The 15,169-nt window shown below is 38.1% G+C and overlaps 1 protein-coding gene and 1 long non-coding RNA gene across 7 annotated transcripts in view; one reads left to right on the forward strand and one right to left on the reverse strand.

Moving 5' to 3' along the window:
* LOC104063581 (contactin-4) overlaps positions 1 to 15,169 on the reverse strand; it is a 334,408-nt gene that overhangs the window by 181,288 nt on the left and 137,951 nt on the right. Inside the window, exon 1 of one of the 6 annotated variants that reach the window (XM_054076803.1) lies at positions 7,108 to 7,247. The exons of 3 other annotated variants lie outside the window; for them this stretch is intronic. The gene's annotated coding sequence lies outside the window, so the exon portion shown is untranslated. Of the gene's footprint in view, positions 1 to 2,807; positions 3,103 to 6,818; positions 6,964 to 7,107; positions 7,248 to 15,169 lie in introns of those variants that run through there. 2 more of the 6 variants (XM_054076801.1, XM_054076802.1) reach the window with 2 other exon arrangements.
* LOC128853274 (uncharacterized) overlaps positions 2,504 to 15,169 on the forward strand; it is a 30,261-nt gene continuing 17,595 nt past the window's right edge. The window contains exon 1 of the long non-coding RNA XR_008451707.1: positions 2,504 to 2,627. This is a non-coding gene — a long non-coding RNA (uncharacterized LOC128853274). The remainder of the gene's footprint in view (positions 2,628 to 15,169) is intronic.

A 15,169-nucleotide genomic window follows, 5' to 3' on the forward strand; every position in this document is an offset into this window, starting at 1 on the left:
TGATTATGCTTACACAGAGCTTAGCAACATGTGGAAAGAAACAGTGTTTAAGGGAATAATAGGTTGAAAGCAAACTGTACTTTAATATTAAGCACAGAGATCACTCTGGAGAATTCTTGTGGGAGAATTACACTAAACCCTAATATTGATGTAAGGTTAAATGATATTCTAAGTCAATTGACGTTTAAGGATGCATCACCGTTATGTGTCTGGAAAAATGCAAAAAAACCTTGTTAACCCTCATGTATGTATCTTTAACTTTTAAATGCTATGTCCATTTGATACTAAGAACGAGATGTTTAGTATAATCAGGAGGGTTTGGGCTACTAAGAAACAGCCAGACAGTGCATTTTCATTTTAAATAGCACAGGCTAAAACCACAACTTTCATAAACCAGTGGTTGATTTCTCCCCTGAGGAATAGCAGCCCACCTGTGTTTCTTGCTCATCCAGAAGAAGCTCAAGGACTCAGAGAAGAAATTACTTCTACAGCATCAGCCCAGTCTTCCTTATTTCTGTGACCCCCTAGCTATTTTCCTTCCCCAGGTTGTGTTTAAGAGCTGCAGCATACTCCTAACATTATCTGCTGCTTCAAGTGGTGTTTACACTTTTCCAGCCTCTGAAGAGAGTTTAAATTATTTCCTGTTTCTTCACTCTGGGATGTGGTCACCCGGCTGTCTCCGGTGCTTCCACTCCAGTAAATACCATTATGGTTTAATGACCCTCTATCATCCCTCTCCTGAGGGCAGATGGTGAGTACACACACACACACAGACAGCTAAAGATACACAACTTCATCAAATCTTCTCAAATCCATAATTTATAAGCAGGGAAGTTCACCAGCCATCTAAGCTGATTAGGTTCTCATGCCCCACTTGCAAAAGTTAGAGATACTTCCAGAATTATTTATAATATCAGTGAGAGGTGAACTCTGTGTATAAAGGTATAAAAGAAGTTCTGTTAAATCAGTGTCCATTAACTTAACCTTCAGCTGCATAAAACCTCAGAGCTGTGCCTAATGACTTTCCATGGGAGTACTAACACAGTGTGGAACCTTTTGCTCTTTAACACAAGTTTATTAACTTTATCTAGGTTCAATTTTGAAAAGAAATTAATCTTTTTAGAAACCAAACCTTCATTTAGAAGAAGGCTGGACCAAATATTGAACTTCACAGTTTAAGGGCTATAATAAATAAACTCAGCATTGTGAAAGTTTCATGAAAATTCATTAAGCCACGTCCGCTCTCTTCTTAACTAGGATCTGAAGCTTTGTGAGTAAATCAGAAAATGCACTTGTCAAGACAAAAAGGTAAATGAAACTGCATGTTTAAATATACACACTACACTTACCAATGCTGTCTAAATTCCACAACACATAGCAATTTTAATTAAACTTTTTTTTCTTTTTTAACTTATGAAAAAACACTGGCATAGTCTAATATGGAATGCTTTGTGGTTTGACTTTTATTTTGTGTCATGCTCTTCCTAAAGACAACATCTTGAACAAATGTGAAAGCCCTGCAATATTTCCAGTGTTAGTGCAGGACAACACTGCTGATTTTGCAAAACTCAGCAACTATCCTATTGTCTTCCTTCCAATGTCATTTCTCTCTGCTGGTGAATGAATACTTCCAGACAGTCGTGGGACAACCAATAGCTCTTTATTAACTGCAGCTGCTTGGTTTTACTTCAGCAAAGAACTCAAGAAACACCGTAGATTTTATCTAGTAGGACACCGATCCTATTCTCTGTACAACTTACAAAATGGTAATATTGGATAGTCTCGAGTCTACGTTCCTGATGAAAACAGAGGTTGGTACTTCTGTTTCATCACATATTTCACACAATAATCCTTAGAAATGAACACTGCAGAAAACCAAAGTAATTTTATAACATCTGTTATCATGAATGCAACATGATACATCCCCTCAAATATGTTTCTTGAGTAGTATCTTGTATAGTTTCACTACTTTTAATATCAAATTGCTTTTCCACTTGCTTGTATCATTTAAGCTATAAATATGGGTTTAAAGTTTTTTTTAACTCTGTAAGCTTGGCAGACTGAGTGTGTCGTTTGAAAAAGCTTAGAACAACAGAGTACCTTCTCTATAGGGAACAGGGGAAAGAAGGTGCCTGTCCAGCATGTCTTGGGCATTGCAGTTTCCCTTTGTAATAAACACACCAAGAGTGAATTAAAACTAAACACTTCAACACATCTGAATTTCTAGAAGAGCTGAAAGGGTAGTTTTGTCATTAGTATGACTAATTAGCGACCTTGCTTAGTATAATCTTGCATTCAGGTGCCAAACATGTTTTACAAACTGACTGCAACTTCTAGGCATGTTACTTGGGCTCTGATTCTTCAGCTAGAAGACTAAAGCACAAGGTCTTTTCACTAAACACATTTATCCATATCTGTGTAGTCATCAACCATGCACAAAAATGTCCTTGTCTAATAGAAAGACTCTACACTTCCGTCATACTCATCACAATAAATTGCCATGCTTTGATCGTGTACTTTGTGCAGATAATTTCTTCTCATCTACTGACATCTAGCAAGCAAATGCCTGCATAGAAAACAGCAAAGACCCCGCGTTTCAACAGCAAAATGCTATTACATCTCCTAGGGTGAGTATTACCACTTACTACAAAACTATAGGGTATGCTTTTTACACTGTTTTTTTAGCTTATGTAGACTTTTTAAAGAAATGTTTAGGCATCAAAAAGTAGCTATAGGCAATTACCTCCTAAAGATCTCTTCTCACTATAAACTATTCACATTTCATAATAGTCTGTCCAGTAACTTACCAGCGCACATGACAGCTGTTCCCAAATTCCTTCCAGTGTTCTTATATTCGATGTTTTTCTACGTACGACACATCCTCTCTCCTCAGCACAAAGCTGCTTCTCTGCGTTTCATTTGACCACAGTCCTTTTAGACGTCTATTGCCTTATTTACATTTCCTTTGCAGAGCACTTGAATTTCTATCCCCTGATATAGGGTTTCCTTCTGGCAAGCCTTAAATTTGTCTTCTTTAGTCCATTTGCCAAGTGCCTGGGATAGTCAGCTTCTGTAAATTCTGCCATCTCCTTTAAAATCTACAACACTGCATTTTATATCTTGCCATAAGATATACTTTTATTTCTTTGGTATCATTCTGATGCTTCCCTCTAACATTAAATCACTGTTCTCCCAACATGAAATCAGACTGATACTAGTGCAGCCCTCTGCTTTACAAGCAAAACTAATATATAGGTTCCTTGAGAATATTTACCTTTTAATTGTAATAAAACTGATCTCTAACAAAGGCTTTCTTTGCAATAAATACAGGCAGGTCTTACGTGTGATTTATAGCTTGCCTCCTACAGTACAATAAAACTGTCTGCTGCACCATTGGAACTATTAACTAAGCAGTATTGAGCTGAACATTCAAAATTCTTCTGATTCATTGGTTCAAAGCCAAACGTATGATGTTGCTGAAGTCAATACATAAAATTGCAGCTTAGGAATTAACAGCTTAAGGAAATCAAATATCCCTGTCATTGCTATATTCTGCAAAAAAAAGCCTGGGTAGCTGGAAGTATGCTTTGCTTTAAACTGGATACGTATTTCTAAGAGAGAAGGAATGCAGTAAAAAGGGGGCAGCTCTTGCATCAGTGCTTTCTTTTAATTAGGTCTGACTTGTTCAGCTAAGATATTGATACTTTGAAACCCAAAAGCAATCAGATTTTCATTGAGCTCATTAAAAATTTAACTATTTAATGGTTCAATATGCTATACCATACAAGTTTAATCAGAAATGACATTACCAAAACTAAAGCAGAGAAAATCTGAAATGGTATCTATCACTCTTAGCAATAAAGGGATTCAAATTATGTGCAATAAAGCATTTAAAGCATACAGAAAACACTGTATCAGAGAGTATCAGGGATTACTTTATGCAATCTAAAGAAACCTTTCATTAAGTAATTCTTACAGCCTACTTCTGAGTGTAAAGTTTTACATTTTATACTACCTACTGGGTGCTCCTGTCCAAATCTCTCTCCTGTTCAATTACTACCCCTGGAAAAGGCAAGTACAGCACAGGTGCCCTCCGAGATGCATGACTGGCCACCCAAGGACCGCCCAAGAGCTTCAAACAAGAAATGCTGGAGCATTCAATGCACTCCAAGCCTGGAAGTGGTCTTTCCAGCTTTGGGCAGGAGCCATGTGCTTACATGACAACCACACATTTCTGTACTTTTCCTATGTTGATATACTGTTCTTTTTAAGATTGTCAGTCAAAACACTCCTTTGCTTGATTTTGCCGTGCCGATAGAGATCTGTGGCTGTTGCTCAGCAGTACAGATCTCAATGCATTTCACCTCAATGCATTTCATCTCACTGCATTCCCTGTCTTCCCTCATGCATGCTTTTAAGCAATTGCAGATCCAATATAAACCCTCGGCTTTCAATTGCACTGGCACATGGTCGTTTTCTAGGAAATGCATTGTTAGCTATCGCACCCAGAGTATGGAGAACATCTACTAACTAATTCAACTTTTGCTTTTAATAAAGCTACACTGTTTTGAAAGAGAATTGCAACAGCTCTGAATATCAAGGTTTTCAATCGTGTTTCAAAGTTTTCCTCCATAAATAGCAGACCACGGCTACAAGTACTCAGTATTTTTGTTCTATAAGGGAAAACGGACATAGAGGACATTACCCCATCGCCTGTTCTAGCGGTAAAATCAGGTTGGTTTCTGTGTTTAAAATGTAAGAATGATAAGCAACAGGCACAAAAATATTATTTAGAGGATTTACAGGATAGTGATAAAGTTTTGCTTAATTGTGCTAGGAAAGCTTGGCAATGGGGTCAGGTTTCAGCAACAAGATTAAAAGTCTTAACTTATAAACTTTGGTCTTGAAAAAGCAAGACCTCAGTGTGGGTTTATTTATTTATGTTTTCATAGAAAAATGTATGTATTTGCAGAAGCCTGACACATAGTACTAAGTACACTGGGTTTTTTGCTAATGTGATACACGCTGAGGCAGTCTCACAGTCTTTCCTGCATCTGCTTATAATCATTACAGAAATGCTGAAATTACAACATTCCTAAGAAAATAAATTATCATCATAATATTCACATCAGCCCTTTCACAACTGGTGCTCATTGGGGATGTCTTTTATTCTGAAACAAGGGCAAGTTCTTTCAATTATGAAAAAAATGCTGAAAACCACAAGCCTTACTCATTTCACATGCTTAATTCAGACTTACTGTTTTCCATGGAAGCAGAATGCTTCAAAATACAATCCTACTGTACCTTTGCAGGGTAGGATGCCAATTCCCTCAGGTACATATCTAATGACATATTGATATTTCACCATCTCTTCTTCCTCTATGTTACATTTTCCTTATTCTACTCCTTTGACTCCGTGGCTCCAGGAATATCTATAACACGTAGGTAAGCAGATACGGTTGCTCTTTTCTTCTTGTGCTGTTCTCAGTCAAGTCTAATGAGAATATACCTTGTCCTTATGAGAGACACTTCCATATTTCACAGCCTGGTATCTTCTCTGCTTTGAGACTTACTGCCTACTCAGGAAAAAAAGTATGTTTTGTATGTACTTTAAGCACTATAGAATTTCATGCAACCCATTCAAGTACTCTGGCCCTCAAATAAGACCTGTCCAGTGTTGTTTCAAAGCACTCCTAAGCTCCGAGCTCTATTCAGAGAAAAACAAAGTCCAAAGACAGAGCATTTAAACTACAGAGTTGCAAAAGCTTATTAAACTACAGAGTGACATTTACTAACATCACACAATGGCCCAAAAATCTATACACCTGGATACAGGGTGTTATCAATTCTAAATGTCACTATCACCACTTAGAAATTGCATGGCCTTGCAAAAACCACAGCAGTACCCAAATATAAAGGTAGTATTAGAGGTATTGACTCATAGTCTTGGCCAGACAAGGTTCAGTAGGCTGTAGTAAGCATCAGTGCACGTATCAAGTATGTGGAGAACAGTCCAGCTCTCAGCCATCGATGAGTACTAGAAAAGTGCAAGGACAACTCTTTCTGTAAGTGCAGCATTATCTTAATGCATCTTTGTAAGTAATTTACATTGTTCGGTTTACAGTGAGCATTATCTAGGCACCTGGAAGTATTTGTTAGAATAAATGCAAAATGTTTCAGCCATTTATCACACGACTCTAATTTCTGCTTTCATAATACTCTAATAAAAAAAAAAAAACAAACAAAACAAAGTGAAAAGTCTTCCTAGGCAAAGCATATGCTTCTCAACTCACTTCTTGGCGTTTAAATGAAATAAATCGGTATCACTGACATGCTATCAATAAAGCCACAAACAACCCTGGAAGCTTTAAGGCATAGAGAAAGGCATCAGACACTGAACTTTCCCTGATGTCTGCAGCGAAGAGCTGCTCCATCAACAAGTAACTTCTATATTCTAGCAGAGAATGCAACAGCCAGAAAAATTTTACTTATGCTAAACAATGTTTCCTACTTTGTTCTCTGATATACCTGGCTGAACTGTTCATTCTTGCTCTTAAAGAGTTTTATTGACGCCTGACTCTGAGACAATGCAGTGCTCTTCTTAACTTTTGCAGAAAGTATTTGGTCTAAAGGACACCTAACTTGCTTAAATGAATCAATTACAGTCCTGTAAAAGAAAAGCCAAAGGAACCCGTCGAGCTCCGAGCAGAAGATTCTGTCTCACCAGCTTGATTCAGTGAAGAGCAGCGGAATAGAAAACCAAACGCAGCTGGTAGGGCCCCAGCCATACCCCGCGGTGGAGGAAAACCGGTACTTACAGTGCAGTACAGTGAGCTGGACTAGTTTCGCTTTGCCCGTTAGAGCGGATCTGAAAGAGGACGTGCTCCCCGCGAGTCCCCACTGCCGCGCCTGCAGCGGGGATGCTGCCTTGCTGCTCTCCCCCGGGGACCTCCACGATGAGCAGCTGCATCCCAGCAGCGCCCAAGCCCTCCCTGGGACTGGGCACCCCACACCCCCCGCCAAGCAGAGCCTTCCTCGCTCAGCTACTGCTCTGAACCTATTTAAATTCAGGGAAAAAAAAAAAATCCCAAATCAAAACAAACTTACTCGCAGATTTCAGTATGGGCTATAACGCTGCATTCACCTCCGAAAGATGATCATAGAAATTCTCGTAATTACACTGGATGCTGTGTGCCTGCAGCAGGCTGTGCCACTCCTCTGCAGCCCCACCGAACTCCGCGTGGGACAGCACCTACTGAAGCATTGCCTCGCTTCCCTCTATGTAATCCTTTACATTCTCTGCCAGTTTAATCTTTGGGGAGCAGCCTTCTTGAAGTCTCTCCGTCGATTACACTGATAGAAAATACCTTCATCCATCATTACAGATTTCAGGATTTTATTGCATGGAGGGCAACTATACAGATAGATATTTCTCCTACACATACTGAAGGTTTATTGCTTTATGCATCTTCTATTTAATCAACAGATCTCCTTAAGGTCAACGTAACAAATATTAAATTGCAAAACTTATTTTTAAGTAAACTTAAGTAAATAAAAAAATATTTTCCCATGGTTCTTTTGAATCAGCAAAGACTGCAGTTAAACCTTCTCAACACAGCCCCTGGTACAGAACGCTATATTACAACTGTAATAACCAAGTTACTCACTTGTGGACATACAGAAACACGTACATCAAACAGATCGGAAGACAGAGTTCAGGAAAAATCGGGATGTAGGTTCGCTGAAGCGAGTATCTGGAGGACACCAGCAGTACTCTCATCCCCATTCCAAAGGATGCCCATGGGCACAAATCCCAGACTCAGCACAACCACTCCCAGGATGCCAATGGAATCAGTGGCCATCAGTGTTTTAAGGAAGCAACTTTTAGGGCTTCAAAAAAATCAATACATCCTGGAGTAAATTACTGTCATTTACTTGAACAGGAAAGGACTTGGACTAAGCTTATCAAACGTAATAGACCAATGGACTAACATCTAGGTTCCATACAATCCATGGAGTATTCACAATAGGTTGCCTGGGATTACTGCACACCAAATTCATTGTAATTGAGAGTAGAACACATGTGACAATTTTATTTGTGTCTCAATTAGATATTTCTGCATCCAGTTATTATAAAATAAAAATTATATCATTTCATTTTTAATATAATATTTTGAAACTGCAGCTTTTGAGAATACAGCCATGCTTTCATTATAACTTTATGTAAATTGCCATAGATCCAGTGAATTCAATTAACTAAAGTGAATTCCAATTTGCCGAGAAGCCTGGTCCAATAATTCAAAAACTGCCTTTCATGAATTTTTTTTTACTGACCAGTGCTTACAAATCTGTCATTTCTATTTTCACTATTGTTACATAGCTGTCAGCATACATATTTCAGAGGAACCAAGATGCCCGCAAAAACAGGTTAATTAAGAGCTCCCGTACATCCTAGTCCTATTAACAAGCAGACCCCATGAGCAAATAAAAAGTGAAGTAAATGAAAATATTCTCAAGTATTTCTTCAATAATAAACTGGAAACAAAGACTTTAATCGTCTCTAAGTTCTGTTCAGTCTTCATTTCCTTAGCAATTACATAGATTCATTTTTAATTTTTCTTAGGGTTGGATTCATCATGGTGTCCTGTGTTTCATATTTGTTTCTAAACGGTGGTGGTAATTAGTAAACACAACTCCTTCCAGTTCTATTTATCCCTGTTGGGATGTATTCACATGAGACAGACTATCAAAGACAGGAAGACTTGTAACTTTAAATTGTGTGATGTCTCAATGATTTCTTTAAAGTACAATACATCACAATAAGGTAAACACAACATTACAGAAAAGAAAGTATATGTTCATTATTATCATTCCATACACATAAAGACCAGCAAAACAGGAACTGATGGATCCTGTGTAAGAGAACTATCAGAAGAGTAAAAAAACTACATCAAGCAATACAGAAGTAGTGTTGGAAGTCTGATAACCAAACCACAGCAATCTCTGACAATGTTTTGGATTCCTTATTTTGTAAGACACGTATTTGTAAAGCAATGGATGTTTCTTCTATTAGAGCACTGCGGCACTGCTTAGGGAGACTGAACAGAAGAAAGGAGGCTCCTTATTTTAACACAAAAGCAACACAAGTGTGGACAACTGTCAGGTGCCACAGGGTTGCCAGTCCCTGCAGTGGGCTCACTCCCGCACCTATTTCACAAAGGAAAGTTAATTCCTTCCCTAAAACTAAAGCCCTCCCCTAAGCAAACTTATCTTATTTGCTAAAACTCTCTCCTCCTGATACTGAAGTTCATTTAATGTTTCACAGTAGTGGTGTGTTTCTGATGAAGGACAGATTTTCCTGTTTGTTGGGAGTAAATTGGCTTTGCCTGTCATTTTTCTCCTTGTAATTTATGTGACTTTCTAATCAGAACAAGCACTACAGAGGGAGACAATATCCCTGGTTCCGCCACACAGAGATCCCCAAGACAGCTTTGACCTGCAAGTGCTTGTAAACGTGGGCAGCACAGTACACTGCTGTGGTTCAGACCAGGGCACACTCATTCAGAAGTCACCTCTGCCTACGTAAATCTGTTCATAGAATCCTACCTTTACGCAGAAAATGTTTTGGAAAAAATGAAAGTATTTTTTAATTATTATTTATTGACTAATATTTTTTTCATATGTCCCACCCTAGGGAATTACTGGACTGTCTGTTAAAGGTGATAGCTCACTGCATCCTGGCCTATCCTTTAATAGATGGGAACGTGAAGCTGTAAAGCATTCGGAAAAGAGGATGAGGGGTTAGAGAAAACAGAATAATACAGAATAAAAGACAATTTAGAAAACAAAAGGAGACAGAAGGGAGTTGGACAATACTATGAGAAACTAGCACTTGCTTCTTGATGGTATACATCTGCCACGCATCACTTCGGCTTGGCGACAGCAAGAATGCTGAATAAAGAATGTAATTCAAATGCTAGATTCCTTTCCAGAATTAATTTTTTTTGCTGTATATGCCATTAAGGAATTACTTGCTAGAAGCAACATATACAGGAAGACATTCAAAGTATAATCCTTATTCTTCTATGATTCAGCTAAGTTGTTTCCAGTAAATAAGAGAAGTCAAGAATAACTTTAATTACTCAGCTTCAGCAAATTCTCCAACAAAAGATAAAAGCTATCAAGTAAAAGTATACACTGTAAAAGTAAAAAAAGTCATACTGGAAGATTAACAAAAAAGCACTTACATTTAGAAAAAGAAGGAAAATTATCCTATGTTTTATTTTAGACTATATAAATATGATAGTCACGAAAGAGTAGACTTATTCTCTTACATCTTTGACAACTTACCAAATGGATCACAGTCAAAGACAATAGCGATGCTTGGTAAAGCTAATTCTTTTAATGCTACCCATATTTTTATTCCATTAAGACTTGAACAAATAAAATTTCTAAGATTAACAGAAAATATTGAACTATTAAGATAACTGCTTCATCATTCCACCAAAACAAAAAGGTTGGTTGTTTGAGTTTCAAATGTTTAATTTCATAACAATAATTTGTAAAAAGACAAAGCTGCACACCAAACAAAAGCTAATGCAAGTCAGCAAGTCTCAATATGGCAACATTAAGATGAATGTTTTGTCCCTTTTGTATTATTCATCGTGTCTTTATATCTATGAATTCCAAACTATCTATTACCACCAGAGCTGATGCCCACACTCAATTTATATAATATTGTGACAGTCAGTTGTTCCCGTCATTCCTAAAAACCACTTTAACTGAAGCTGATGTTAATGCACTAATATCAAAGTTAGGATTTATGCTACCTCCTACATAGGCTGTAATTGCGTGTGAAAGCAAAGCCACTACACTACAGAATTACTTTTGCTCACTTTTTCAAGCAAACAAGACCTTGAATTGCTAATTGTTAAAGACTATGCATTTTAGATAATTGCTGATTACGGTATTTGAAGTGTAAGTGATTGTTAAATGTGCTGTTTGGCTAATGCCCAGAAAAGCCGATGTGATATCATGGATAATTATAGACAGTTTAATTGCTTTTGGTCTTTTAATTGGCAAAGTACATGGATGATAAGAGTCACAATGAAAGGTCTGCTGAGCCAAGGAGGCCTCCAGAATTGCATGCCATGCCATGCCATGACCCCTCTATATTTTGGGTTCATTCTTTAGGGACCAAAGGATAAAAGGAGATGACATCATTTTCAAAAGAAAGACATAACCAGTCATCCTACCTCTAGAGATAGCCTTTGCTTGTGAAAAATTCCTCTGCTTGTCTGGCAAGAGCTGCCTTCTATATTCTCTTCAGCCCTGTATGTTATGCAGCCATGAATTCCTGCATTGTCACTGCATCTTATATTACCCTCTCCGTCCTCTGGTCTGCTTGTTTATTTTGTCTGGTAGGAAAGGTTCCCAAGAAGCATGATGTTGACTCACAGCAGTGGTTAGATGTGAAAAAGCAAGAACCTGAAGGGTATTCACGCCTGAAAATTTTCCTAGATAACAATGAGTTTTGAGAGGATTTGGCTCATAAAGTATATCCATCCAGCAGGGAGAGTGAAGTAACCTTTGTGATTTCGACAATTCTGTTCTAGCACTGATAATTCGAGAATCTCCCATCCCCAACACTTACTAGGAGAAATTAAAAGCTTGTGAAATAAGACAGATTGGCAGATGTGAAAACATAAGTCCTTCTTTCACCCACAGAGAGGCGACTATGCAAAAATCCCTCTTAATAGTTTGTATCTCTCTCATTTCAAAGTTCTTCTCTCCAGTGGCTAACGGGTGGCACTTTTAAAATACTATTCCTCTAATAATATACATTGCTGGGCTTCCTGTGCAACAGCTTTTAGTCATCCAGAGCAGAAACTTGGCACTGAAGTAATAGCAAGTGCATCACCTTCCCAAGCATGACAGCTTAACACAAACATCTCCACTCGAGTGTATGACAAAGGATCACTTTTAAAATTCTATTTCTTATGTAGTTTTTAAAAAAAAAAAAATCAAAACAGCTCATGATTGCAATTTATAAATATATTTTCAGGATCCACTTTAGTTTGCCATTGATCACAACAGAGACACACAAACTAATCACTGCGCTAATTTGCATTGTGGTATATTGAGACACAATGAAGGAACGTGTTCAGGGTAGATGAAAACATTACCAGCTGCATTAGGGTATTCTATATAAGCTTTACACTGTGCTAAATGGCCATATAAAAGCAATACAGAGGATCAGCAGGTCAATCTCTTGTAGGTAGGCTCATCTACTGCTCTTAATCCTGAGGTGTCTGAAGGTACTGGAGACATCAGAAACGTAAAGCTTTAAGAACTTTGAAGTGATACTTTTATTTAAGCAATAATTGGTAGAATTGCATCATCCTCAACAGCATTTCAAAGATGACTGCGTTGCTCAGAATGAGCCTATCGGTACGATCTTACACTTGCTATTGTCATTTCACGTTTTGCAGTATTTCTACTATAACATCCCTGTAATTGCTTAATTATACGAGTTTTTCAGGAAGATGGTAAAAGATGTTGCAGGTTTGGGCCCTGAAGTAATCAAATCTGTAGTTTTGAGAGGTTAGATCTCTGTGATTTTGTTTCTACTTTTGAAAAACTGATTTATCATCCCAGAATACTACCAAGATTTAATACTAGCATCTGTAAACTTAAGAACTTTGAGGTATTTTTAGTCCCCTTATAACTGTACCTTTGTGCTAGCTAAAACACGTACCAAAAAATACAGCACTAGGATATCTGAGTAATGATTGCAGACCTGCTTTACACTTAAATGGTTTAAACTCTGTCAAAATGCTGCAAGAATTTTCCGTAACTGCCTCCAAACTTTTCATCTTTGGCAAGTGGCCTAAAACTGGTCATTAATATGTATTTTTTTGTTTATTCCTTACTCACCTGGGGATAAGCAGTGCTCTTCCTCTAAGAAAGAGCATTTTGGGAAGCATTTCCCACACTAGAGCAGTGGGGCAGGAGGGAAGCGGGAGGCACTGGGGGCCACAAGCCAGCAGGTCAGGTGTGGCAGCTGCCTGCAGTGTCACTGCTTCCTCTGAGCTGTGAGAGGGCATCAACTCAGCAAAGCAAATGACACTTCAATAAATTCACCCACCCACCCTGCAGTACGCATACCCAGCAATTAATATGCAAAAAGACATTCTAAATAAACCCTACTCTGAGGTCTGGTGCAGTTTATAGTCTGTGTTTTTCTCACATGACATAACATCCTTTGTTTCAGATCTGACCGAACAGTTCTGATTTTAAAACATTATTGTTTTGAAAGTTTTACACTGCTGTTTGTGCTCAGTTTCGCACAAGTTGACATCTTACAGAGACTGCAAACATGAGAAGTAAAAAAAAGATCAATGTAGACAAAATAATTAATATATATATTTACTGCACTAATTCAGATCCCAGAAAATTTTCTGACCCTATATCCTGACTATAGCAGCTATTTAAAATACTTGAATATACAGAAGATAGCTTTGTAGAGAAAAACAAATACAGAGTCATAAATCCAAGATGCTGTTGGACAGGGCGTGAGACAATCTTATCTCATTTAGCCTCTCTTTCCCACAAAAGGTGGGTCCAGATGATCTCTGGAAGTCCCTTCCTGGACTATTCTATTGTTCTTTCACCATTGTCAGTGCCCAGATTTCTTTGGGGTTCACTAAACTCCAACCCCATGACAGCGTGGCCAGCCTGAGACAGTGCTGCCAGAAGTACCCATCCTTTGTCTCTGACCATTCTCCTATCCCAAATCTCACACATCCTCTCAAAGACCTCTCAGTAATGATGCACGAGTAGACTCCTGCTAAGCATTAACCTGAAGACTTTCATTTTTATATGTGCCACCACAGTCAGTGTGGGCAATGCCTGAATTTGAACAGCACCTTGGCAATCATTTAGTTCTCCTGATGACGTACTAACTGATGCAAAACTGCAAAAACTGCAGAAGATACATTAGGTAAGTTATGTTGAATGACTGGAATGGGATAGATGAAAATAATGGATGTAGCATTTCTTATCATACTGCACATCTGGTGAGTCACAGCAATGTTTGAATATCATGTTCTGAGAAGAAAACATCAAAGAAAGGGGAACAAAGAGTCATTCTACTTTAAAAAAAAATCCTGGTAGACTTTGAAATACAGTTAATCTATGACCATTTTTCAAATCGCTGTTCCTAAAATACCTGAATTATTCTAGCTATGTTGAATTTTATCTTCTTTCTACCCTTTCATTGAAAATATCCAAGCGGTGGACCTGTCACCACCTCATGAGATAGCGTCCTATGGTTCTGTAAATCTTACTCTCTGAAAACTTTCTCCATTGTCCTGTTTTCTTGATTATATTTTCACCTTTCACTCAGTTATACTCCACTTTGTACAAGGCTAAGTGGATGCTTTTCCAGCTTGTAGCATTTCTCTAATGGCTCTTGTCCTTTTGATTTTCGAAGGGACTGCTATTCCCTGCTCAGTTTTGCCTGAGAAATTTCTGTAAGATCATGGGGTTTCACAGGTGTAACCAAGAGAATTTGTGCTGCAGATTCTTTATTACTGATGGAAACGTAGAAGGCTTGAAAGATCACAGCATGAGTTTCAGTGCTCACCTAGTGTTAGCAAAGCTAGCAGCTAGGAGAATGAAAAATACCTTTTCCCTGTAAACTGAACGGATTGAGGAACAATAAAGCATGAAATCACACACTGTACCACTTACAGACATTTCTTAGAAGCACTTTTTGATATAAAATACAATATGGCTATTTTTCAATTGTCTTCGCCTGGACGTTTTGTTTACAGCCAATGATACATAAAAGATTTCGAGCCTTGTTCCCTTTGCCTGTGCCTGTCTGCAGCAAAGCTGAAATTCTCTTCTTCACCTTAAAGATAATTTCTTATGGAAGCACAGGTACTTTAAGCCTGATGATGGAAAGCCAGGCTGCATAGATACTAGACACATTATTCGGAGATGAAAAGAAGTTATGTTCATATTGTAGGCTTACATTGACCTTAACCCACCTGTCTTTGAATTGCTCAGTTCTCAGACCCAGACCTAAGCCTCTTGACTCTGGATTTGAAAACCCTTTGCTATCCTAGGATCAGCAGCTTGTCTGTACAAGTAGAAAGCTTAA

Source organism: Cuculus canorus, chromosome 11 (genome assembly GCF_017976375.1).
Source record: "Cuculus canorus isolate bCucCan1 chromosome 11, bCucCan1.pri, whole genome shotgun sequence".
NCBI lineage: Eukaryota > Metazoa > Chordata > Aves > Cuculiformes > Cuculidae > Cuculus > Cuculus canorus.